Here is an 11,920-nt window from a genome sequence, read left to right as displayed (position 1 = left end):
ATGAGGGGGATTTATTATGTATTATAGATTCTATTTTATAGATTCTATATACCCTAATTTGTCACCTGCGTGTAGGTCGTTTTGCCAACTCTGGCATATTTGTTATTTTTGTTCTATTTCTTCTATCTATTTTTCCTTTGATTTTAGATCATTATCTCTGATCGCTATCACCAGTCCATTTTCTGTTAGAACTAAATATAAAGCGATGTACCGTTCTAACGGAAAATTGAGGCAGGTAGAGGTCGTGGTCATGGTGGACGCCTTGCTAAAAAAATTGGCAAGGTCTCTACTACGTCCAGAGACAGAGGACGAGACTTTTTTTCGTTGCCCAAGAGAAAATTTCTACTGAGGTAGATGACTCTATGCAACACGTTTCAGCAATAACTGGTTTTGGTGGTGATGAGGATTTTGAATGGGATGCTCCCCAACCACTGCAGATGTATTACACACTCTTACCCCACAAGAATTACAGTATGACCTAGAAGAAGTGCAAGAGGGATATTCTTTGAGGAGTAGGACAGGTAGCAGTTCATTTTTTTCATCTGTTGCTAACTCCTCTTCTTCATCTGTTATTATGGAGGAAGAATCCTGTTTTGATAACACTGACCTCCCCAGCGCCCTGCCATTAGCACTAGTTCATCAAGTGGAACTGTAGTGGCAACATCCACCCCTGGTGTTCTATCTGCTGCAGCTACATCAGCCCTAAATAATACTAGAGATAAACAGGGTCAAGAGGCTGCATCGCGCCACAGTAATGTTTGGAAATACTTTCACACGTTGGAAGGCAGTTTCTTCGGAAAGTGAAAATTGTGTGGGAAGCAAGTGAGTAGGGGGAAAAAGTTGAGACATTTAACCAATACTGGTATGAACCTACACCTTAAAAATTAACACCATTCTACTTTACTGTGGGCAGAGGCAGAAAAAAAAGGTGGTGGTGCAGGAAGCAGCATTATGGATTTTGACTATACTGGTGGTACATCCTCAACCACACCATTTACTCAGAGCACAGCCAATAGAGAGGTTTCAAGTAAGACAAACTGTCCATGTGCAGTAGTTCCACTGCAGATCCAATTAGGCTCCTCATCCTACCAAGGACATCATCAGCCTACCCGAGATAGCTTTTTTGGCTTTAGTTCCAAGGGCATGTCAAAACAGCAGGCGAAAAAGAACACCCACCTCATTGGCCAATTGCTGTTGGAGGAGTCTCTTTTCACATGATTGAAGGGGAGCCATTTAAACAGCTCATGCATGTCCTTGCTCCACAATATGTTGTTCTTGCACAAACAACTTTCAGCAGAAAGATTGTTCCAACACTATACCATTCATGTGTTGCAGTATTGAAGGAAAAAATGGCCAAATCGGAGGGTCAGACAATTCATTTGACCACTGATTTGTGGACAGCTCTGATCGGTCAACACAATTTCCTGTCTTTGACTGCACACTGATGGCAAGCCACTGTGCATTTTGGTGGTGGCACTAGTGTAAGAGATCAAACTTCATCAGAAAGCAGCTCTGCAGCGCAAGACCAGCAGGGTTATCAAGCTTCCCTGCTCCACACAGAAGTCCGTGATGATAAACAAAGATCTGCAAACATATTTTGGGCAATTAGATCAATGTTGGCCAATTGGTTTGGAGAGCGGGTGGTCACCAATGTTTCTGTTGGGTTCATAGTGACAGACAGAAAGATGGTGAAAGCACTCCAAGATGGATCTTTTGTCGGTGTGCGCTGCTCTGCACAGATACTGCATTTAGTGGTAAAGGGTGCAATCCAAAACAAACAGATTGCTCAAATCTTGGACCTTTGCAGGAAGATTACAGGGCATTTCCACTGCAGTGTAGGGGCTAGCCAACTGTTCCAGGGAGGAGCAAGAACAATCAGGGCTTCCCACACATCACCTGAAACAAGATGTCAGCACTCGGTGGAACTATATCCTGGAAATGCTTGAATGCATTTTGGAGCAAAGGACAGCCATCCACAATCTATCATCCACAGCATTGGGATTGATTCCACACATGTGACAGAAAACTTGAGTCAGAGCGATGCCAACCTATGAAAGGTCATACACTTGTTCATCTATCTCATGGAGAAGATGGGATTGATCCTAGAAAACAGGGAGCCTCTTTATGGCAGCCCACTTTGTGCTGATGTAGCCTCTTTCATTAGAAAGCTACAAGCCAACGTAAAAGATTGGCTAAATGACCATGTACGCAAAAGCCCTGAACTCATGCTGGCTTCCCTGTGTGATCCCAGGATCAAAGATAAACTGGCACTCAGAGATAGCAGCCTCTCCTACTGAAAAGAAAAAATGATCGAAAGGGTCTGTAATTTGCAGCAACAGAGATGTATGCCAGATGATGCCGGTTTGGAAGATTCACCTACCATGTCTACTATTCCAAGGCCTGGCACTATCACTCAAAAACAATCGAGTGCAGCATGTGCATGTTGGGTAGAGGCACTTGACAATCTGGTGGGTGCAAGTCAAGCAGCAGGTAATCGAGAGGAGAGCAGTGCCTCTGAAATGGTCAGGGCCTACCTATATGAAGCACCTTTGCCTCCTACAGCAGACCCTTCGACCTATTGGGATGTTAAGAAAAGTGTGTGGCCTGCTCTTTTCCTGGTTGCCCCGCGGCTACTATCCTGTCCTCCAACCACCATGCAAACTGAGAGAGTTTTCTCTATTACTGGGAACATTCTGAATCCACACCATGCACAACTGACACCCCATTTGATGGAACAAATAACTTTCCTCAAATTTAACCTCCCCAAGCTGGGGTGCCCTAACCTTAACTTGTGAGATCTGAATCATTGTCACCATGTGAAGATAGATGGGACTTGAGGGAACCATCTAAATGTTGAGGAAAATCTAATTTGAATTTTCTTACCACTTGACAATTGCAGTGGTCTTTGGAGAGGAGCCAAGATTTAAATTGAATTACATTGTTTTAAGCAATCCAAAATGTTACCTTTATTCATTCCATCACCCTTTTTTGGAAAACACAATGATGAGTGTTGTGTAGACTAGAGTGCCTGTGATTGCATGAATGAATGTTATATATACAAATAGCAGCTCGTGCTAATTTAACCATTTTTGTATGATGGTCTGGAATAAAGAGACAATGATTAAAGATGTTTGGGGAAACTAACCTCAACAATATGACAGTTCCTCTTGATAGAGAGACTGTCAACTCAAGGATCAGAGTATGTTACCAACATAGCACAGAGAAGCATATAGCTGGAAACGTGATTCTATGCAATTCTGAGCTGCATCCAGGTGCCTAGGACCTATCCCATTTACCTCCTCTGACCCTGGGGACACCAATCCCCCCTCTGATCCTCCGCCTGTTTCATGACCATCTGCAACTGTCCAAAGTCACCAGTGTGAGTAATCTACCTTGCTGCCATATTACTCAAGCCCTGTAAATGACTGCCTTATGAACTGTTAGCTATAGGCCTGCCAGCCTTTGAACTGTTGCCCCTTGTGATTGCGCTAGCCTGTGAATCTCCATCCGGTTAACCGTTGTCCTGCAAGCCTGCAACCTATGCCCTGTGAACTGTTGAGGACTGTATCATTAACCCTTGCTGTAACTATCTGGTGTGTATTCTTATTTTTATTTTGACCATAAAAATAAAAAATTAGGAAAGCTGATTCTCTTCGATTCTGGCGAGCAGTAGCTGTAGGGACCTATTAATCCCAACCAACTGGTCACCAAGGTAGAACCTACAAGCCTCCAGCTGCCTCCTAAGGCTATGTTGGGACCTCTCCAAAGCCACATTGTGACGGCGATGCCGGCAATTGTGGAGGGCCACAGGGTAAAATAACCTCTTGGTTACAGCATATTGTCGCTCTTGGACCTCCACAATGTGCCGCAGATACACATTCATGTGGCTCTGGAGTGGGTTATGTGCAGTTGAGCGGGTGAAGAATCCTCACCAGGAAGCACTGGGGAGGAGGCACCAATAGGTGGAACCAAGTGGGGGGATAGTGGAGGGTGGAGGAGAACCTATGCCGGAGAAACTTCTGAGGGAGGAAAGATAGTGAGCTGAACCAGACGCGGACAGGTCCAGGGCTTCATCCAACGGGCAGAAGTGAAGGATGAAGACTTCACCTTTGAAAAAAAGAAAATACATTAGATAATACAATACACATAGCGGCTTCATCTGAACATTATATAAAGGCAATTATCTCCCAGCCCTTGTAGACAATCATGTAAAATCTTGAGATGTTTTTATTTCTACGTACCAGTTTTACATTTTTGATATTCAGTGGGATGCACCTAATCAATTTGTGTGTAGGAGATATTGGTGTCTGTGTCGATTCACTGCGTCATCCCAAGTTTGCAGAGCTGTGAAGGAAGGTTTAGTACTTTAATGTACTCTGACCGAGGCGGAGCTGAGTGTCCACTCCAGCCAGAGTACAAAGGGATTCCCATCTACACATCAAGCAGTGTAAAGGGAAATCTCCCAAAGATTTTATCCACTTTGTCACACGACCACTAACTAACCTACCTCACCCAGACTGACTGACCGACACAAATCTGCAAGTATAAATATATCAGCTATACAAGCTATTAACATTACACTCACCTAAGAGAAGCCATTCAAGCCATCGCATTAGGGGTGACTTAATAAAAAGTTGTTTAATAAAATACAGCAGGCTACATTTAGGGTTGATAATTTTGTATGGCTACTGAGCTTCGTGTTCGAGTCGAATGTACGTTCGACTCGAACATTGGCTGTTTGTCCGTTCGGCGAAATCCGAACATTTTGGTCCGTTCGCGTCAAATTCGCGTGGCGCTCACGGCCCACAATGCACTGCAATGGCGCAGTGCATTGCTGGCTCATGATTGGCCAAGCATGCACTGTGACCCCGCATGCTTGGCCAATCGCAGCGCCAGCAGCGAGGAGAGCCATGATTGGCCACAGGCAGGATGCCTGTGGCCAATCATAGCTCAGGCTGTGTAGTGCACGCCCCACACTATATAAGGCCGCCATCGTGGCGGCCTCGTGTAGTGTGTTGGCGTCTGAAGCAGTGGGTGTTCTGTGTACCTTCAACACAGTACACACTGATCGTTTTCGGCCGATTTTCTATCTTGCTGTTGTGTAGTGGTTATTGTCTGCGTGCCCTGACCGCAGTATACACCGCTATATTCACCTCACCTATATAGCTAGTGATCTATCTTTAATAATAGAGCTTGCAGTCAGTAGTGTTAGGAGATAGTGCGTGCTGTTTGCGTGCTCTGTACCCAGTACATACCGCTATATCCACCTACATAGCTGTTCTCTATTTGAGCCCACTTGCCATCTGCAGGAGTTATTGGAAGTTGTGTGTGCCTCCAGCACAGCACAGTATACATCTGTATATACCCCTTTATCTCTGGTGTTCTCTGGTTATTGTCTGTGTGCCCTGACCGCAGTATACACCGCTATATTCACCTCACCTATATAGCTAGTGATCTATCTTTAATAATAGAGCTTGCAGTCAGTAGTGTTAGGAGATAGTGTGTGCTGTCTGCGTGCTCTGTACCCAGTACATACCGCTATATCCACCTACATAGCTGTTCTCTATTTGAGCCCACTTGCCATCTGCAGGAGTTATTGGAAGTTGTGTGTGCCTCCAGCACAGCACAGTATACATCTGTATATACCCCTTTATCTCTGGTGTTCTATAATAAAGGCATCTGCAGGAGTTAGTGGGTGTTGTGTGCCTCCAGCACAATATAAACTACCCAACTGCTGTTTTACCCAACTCCCTTCAGGCCATTACCATGTCTGGAAGGCCAGCAAGGAGAGGCAGACAGGCGCGAGCCGATAAAAGAGGGCAAGCAGGCTCTGTGTCTAGAGACACCAGTGCTGGACGTGGACGCGGTGCATTGTCATCAGCACGTGGCCATGGGACATGCTTGTCCTTCTTTTCGGCAGCTGGACATGTTGAACCGCAACATGCCAACGACTTGGTAGAGTGGATGACCAAGCCCTCTTCATCCTCCTCATCCTCTCTCACCCAGTCTCAGGGTAGTAGCAAAGCAGCTGCCAACGCATCATCTTCCCTCCTCTCAATGTCATCATCAGTGACTCCTTCCCTAGACCCACCACGTCCTCCTGAGGAGTCTCCTGAACTCTTTGAGCACAGTGTTGGGTACATGCTCCAGGAGGATGCCCAGTGTTTTGTGGGCTCTGATGATGACACTCAGCTAGAGGAAGGCAGTAGCGTGAGCGCAGAGAGAGGGGATGCTCAAGAAGGACAGCAATCTGGCAGTCATGTTCCACAAGCTGCAGCATACTGCCAGGTTTGCTACAGCGATGAAGAGGGAGGGGATGATGAGGGCACTGACTCCACGTGGGTGCCTGGAAGGAGGGAGGAGGAGGAGGAGGAGGCACATGTCCAACGAGGCAGGATGCCCTCCGGGGGCCAGCTTAGGGGCAGCACACCGACTGAATCACACCGCAGAGCTCCGCCTGTGCAGAGCGCTGCCTCTGCGCGTTATTCTAAAAGTTCTTTGGTGTGGCCCTTTTTTGAGACGAGTGCATCAGATCGCACCGCTGCTATTTGCAACATATGTCTCAAGCGTATCTCACGTGGCCAAAACATCAGCCGCTTGGGCACCACATGCTTGACCAGACATATGTTGACCTGCCATGCAGCTCGTTGGCAAGCGTACCTCAAAGACCCACACCAAAGAACAAAGCGGACCTCTCCTTGCTCCTCATCAGCTGGCATCTCCAACCCCACTAGACCTTCAGTCCTCTCTGAAACCTGCTCTGAGAGGAATGAAGGTGTAGAATTAGGTGTGTCACAGCCAAGTGCTTCCGGGAACTCTGCTAGCGGTACACCCACGTCCGATTATAGCAGGCAAATGTCCCTGCCCCAGCTGCTGGACCGGCGGAAGAAGTTCATTCCCAGCCATCCACATGCCCAGCGGTTGAATGCTAGCTTGACTAAATTGCTAGCACTTCAACTGCTGCCTTTTCAGTTGGTAGACTCTGCCCCCTTCCGTGAGTTTGTACAATGTGCGGTTCCTCAGTGGCAGGTCCCCAAACGCCACTTTTTCTCACGGAAGGCGATTCCAGCTCTCTACCGGCATGTGGAAGGCAATGTCCTTGCCTCGCTGGACAGGGCGGTCAGCGGTAAGGTGCATATTACCGCTGACTCATGGTCCAGCAGGCATGGACAGGGACGTTACCTGTCTTTCACGGCCCATTGGGTCACTCTTCTGGCAGCTGGGAAGGATGCAGGACAAGGTGCAGTAGTGTTGGAGGTTGTTCCGCCACCACGCCTCCAAAATGCTACTATTGGTTGTGACACACCTCTCTCCTCCACCCCCTCCTCTTCTTCTTCCTCCATGGCCTCTTCCAGTGCTCTGTCCTCAGAACCAGCGGTGCTCTGTAGGCGTTCCAGGGGCTACGCAAGTACGCAGGCAAAACGATGCCATGCCGTGCTTGCGCTGGTTTGTTTGGGGGACAGGAGCCACACTGGGGCGGATGTTTTGTCAGCTCTGCAGGGGCAGGCCGAGAGGTGGTTGACGCCATGCCAGCTTAAGCCAGGAATGGTGGTTTGCGACAATGGCACCAACCTCCTCTCCGCCCTCCGACAGGGACAACTGACCCATGTGCCCTGTGTAGCTCACGTCCTTAACCTGGTGGTGCAGCGGTTCTTGGGCAGGTACCCCGGCTTACAGGATGTCCTGAAGCAGGCCAGGAAAGTCTGTGTGCATTTCCGCCGATCATTTAATGCCTGTGCTCGGCTGGCTGAGCTCCAAAAGGAGTTGAACCTGCCCAAGAACCTCCTTATATGTGACATGCCCACCAGATGGAACTCAACATTGGCCATGCTGCAGCGGCTGTACACGCAGCAGAGGGCCATCAATGAGTACCTGTGCGACTACGGCACCAGGACAGGGTCAGGGGAGCTTGGTTTTTTCTCACCACGCCAGTGGGGCATGATCAGGGATGCATGCACTGTCCTGTCACCGTTTGAGGAGACCACAAGGATGGTGAGCAGTGACAGTGCATGCATCAGTGGCACTGTACCTCTTGTCCACCTCTTGGAGCATACGCTGCGTGGAATAATGGACAGGGCACTTGAGGCAGAACAGAGGCAGGAAGAGGAGGACTTCCTTGCCTCTCAAGGCCCCCTTTATCCAGACAGTGTTCCTGCTGTGCCACCCATCACACAGGAAGAGGATGAGGAGGAGGAAGAGGAGGAGGAGGATGATTGTGTCAGCATGGAGGTGGAGGCTGGCACTCAGCATCAGCAGCAGCAGCAGCAGCAGCAGTCTTGTAGGGATGATTTACAGTCCCAAGAAACACGTGGACTTGTACGTGGCTGGGAGGAGGTAGCTGCGGATCATGTTGTCCTTAGTGACCCAGAGGACTCCGGACCGAATGCCTCAGCTAACCTACGCTGCATGGCCTCCCTGATCCTGCAAAGCCTGCGGAAGGATCCTCGTATTCTTCGGTTCAAGGAGAGGGACCATAACTGGCTGGCCACTCTCCTTGATCCACGGTACAAGGGTAAGGTTGCCGACCTTATCTTGCCATCGCAGAGGGAGCAGAGGATGAGACATCTCCGGGAGGCCTTGCAGAAAGTTCTGTGCAACGCGTTCCCAGAGACTGGGAGGTTACAAACTCCTGGTCCTGGACAACGTGTTGCTGAGGCATCGGTCAGAAGGAGCGGTGGAGAAGGTGGCCGTCTAAATGATGCTTTCAGACAATTTTTTAGTCCGCAGCCCCAAGGTATGATCGGTTCCAGCACCCATCGCCAGCGTCTGATTAACATGGTGCAGGAATACCTAGGGGCAAGGTCAGACTTGGACACCTTTCCCACCGAAAATCCTCTGGCTTACTGGGTCTTGAGGATGGATCACTGGCCAGAGCTTGCACAGTATGCAATTGAGCTACTGGCCTGTCCTGCATCCAGCGTTCTTTCGGAACGCACCTTCAATGCTGCTGGTGGCTTTGTTACCGATCACAGGGTGCACCTGTCCACCGAATCAGTTGATCGACTGACCTTCATCAAGATGAATCAGTCTTGGATCACCCACAGCTACCAAGCACCTGAAGCTGATGTAACCGAATCATTTTTTTTGAAATACCACATCCCTTCAAGACTGCCTATGCTGATGCTGAGTGACTGTCCTGTTATGTTGATTGTCTATCCTCTTCCTCCTCCGCTGATATGTTGGAAGAACATTTCTGGTTCTGGTTGATGCCATCAGCCCAATTTTTCTGCCCCTGTTTAACAGGGGCATTTAAGTACAATTTTTGATGCAATGCTTTGCAGCAGGGCTAATTCCTGCAATAAAACTAGAGTATATGGCAGAGGTTGCAGTGTGGTGGCACCAGCACCAGTGCCTAAGGCCCAATTTTTCTGCCCCTGTTTAACAGGGGCGTTTAAGTACAATTTTTGATGCAATGCTTTGCAGCAGGGCTAATTCCTGCAATAAAACTAGAGTATATGGCAGAGGTTGCAGTGTGGTGGCACCAGCACCAGTGCCATCAGCCCAATTTTTCTTCCCCTGTTTAACAGGGGCGTTTAATTACAATTTTTGATGCAATGCTTTGCAGCAGGGCTAATTCCTGCATTAAAACTAGAGTATATGGCAGAGGTTGCAGTGTGGTGGCACCAGCACCAGTGCCATCAGCCCAATTTTTCTGCCCCTGTTTAACAGGGGCGTTTAAGTACAATTTTTGATGCAATGCTTTGCAGCAGGGCTAATTCCTGCAATAAAACTAGAGTATATGGCAGAGGTTGCAGTGTGGTGGCACCAGCACCAGTGCCTAAGGCCCAATTTTTCTGCCCCTGTTTAACAGGGGAGTTTAAGTACAATTTTTGATGCAATGCTTTGCAGCAGGGCTAATTCCTGCAATAAAACTAGAGTATATGGAAGAGGTTGCAGTGTGGTGGCACCAGCAGCAGTGCCTAAGGCCAAATTGTTCTGCCCCTGTTTAACAGGGACATGTAATTACAATTCTTGATATAATATTTCACAGGAGGGCCCCTTCCTGTGCCCCCCACAGAGTAATGGTGAGGACTTATAGTGTTGTGGCACCAGCACCACAACCACCAAAGGTCAATTTTTCTACCACTGTTCAACAATGGCATGTAATTACAATTCTTGATATAATCGTTCACAGCAGGGCGCTCCAGCGCCCACCAAGAGTCACTTTGAGGGCTTACAATGTTGTGGCAAAACCAACACCTTGTTCCGCCATTTCTGCAGAGCATATAGGGCAGGCCCCTACTTTCAAACATCCAATTTACAAACATCTCCTACTTGCAAACGGAAGGAGACAACAGCAAGTCAGATGAAAAAAGATGGACGACAAAACAAATTATACAGGGGTGATAACCCTTCCCTATGTTTTCCAAAATGCTTAAAATAGTTTTTTTGCCTGGAGCTGCACTTTAAAAATGTACCAGTTGAAAATTACAAACAGATTCAACTTAACACAACAAACCTACGCAGTCCCTGTCTTGTTTGCACCGCCTGTATACTGCTGTTCTGAGTATATAGGGCCTGGGGGCCACACGCATTTCCTTTTTTTAATATGGGTACGGGGTTCCCCTTAATATGCGTACAAGACCTAAAGGGGCTGGTAATGGGAAGGGAGGGCTACCCATGCCATTTTTCTCAATGATTTTCAACCATATTGCAGGAACCAGATATAACATTAAAACCGCAAGCAGTTTTAAATGGTGTTATTTCCGTTTAATGTCATTTTGTGCAGGGACTGTTCTAAACACGGGAAACACGTGGCACTTCACAGGCATACTACAGACACCCCCCAGGCACCATATTTAAAGGAATATTTCACTTTTTTTTTCACTTTAATCGTCATTAAAATCAGTGCTCCCGCCAAAACGGCCATTTTTAAAAACATTTTAGGCATTGACCCATGTCCCCTGGGGCAGGAGCCAGGTCCCCAAACCCTTTTTAGGACAGTATCTTGCATATTAGTTGTTAAAATTAGCACTTTTCATTTCGAACATTCGAGTCCCATAGACTTCAATGGGGTTCTAACGTTCGTTCAAATTTGGGGTCCGTTCGAAAGTTCTGGTGCGAACCGAACCGGGGGGTGTTCGGCTCATCCCTAATGGCTACTGAATAAGGCCCACTCCTATTCTAGGCTAGGTAGATTACTCACTCTTGGTCTAGGCTAGGTGGCATAACAGAGAAATTACAATTACTGATTCTCTGACCTCCTGCCAGCCGGTGCTTCATCTGCTCCCCTCTGCTACTGCAGTGGTCTCTCCCTGAGCCATCAAGGCCTATTCTGGTCCTAATAACTTCAGAAGTCTAGACCATTTAAGTGGAGGAGAGAGAGGGTACAGGGCAATGTGTCCGACCACTGGGGGATCCAAGGATCAGTATGCCGAAAACTTCTAAAACAAAAAACACTAGACAAAAAGGAGCAGTTAAAGAAGAACTCTAGGATACATGCAAAATATATCAGAATAAAATGGCAATTGTTGCAATATTTTATGTCACACGGTATTTGTGCAGCGGTGTTTTAAACACAACTTTTTGGGAAAAAGGACACTTTCATGAATTTTTAAAAAAACAAAACTGTATAGGTATCCCAGTTTTTTGGTATAATGTGTAAGATGATATTATGCTGAGTAAATAGATACCAAACATGTCACACTTTATAATTGCATGCACTCATGGAATGGCGACAAACTATGGTACCTAAAAATCTCCATAAGCAACGCTTTAAATTTGTATTATGGTTACCAGATTAGAGTTACAGAGGAGGTCTAGTGCTAGAATTATTGCTCTCGCATGTGATCATCAGAGGCAATGCCTCACAAGTGTGATTTGAACACAGTTTACATATGTGGGCGCGACTTCCGTATGCGTTTTCTTTGCTGCTTTCTTTAAAAAAAAAATCTTATTTATTTTATTTATTTTTATATTA

This window comes from Lithobates pipiens, unplaced genomic scaffold, assembly GCF_037356315.1.
Source record: "Lithobates pipiens isolate NorthernLeopardFrog02 unplaced genomic scaffold, aLitPip1_a1.2 Scaffold_23, whole genome shotgun sequence".
Lineage (NCBI taxonomy): Eukaryota > Metazoa > Chordata > Amphibia > Anura > Ranidae > Lithobates > Lithobates pipiens.
Note: the sequence above shows the minus strand (reverse complement) of the source record.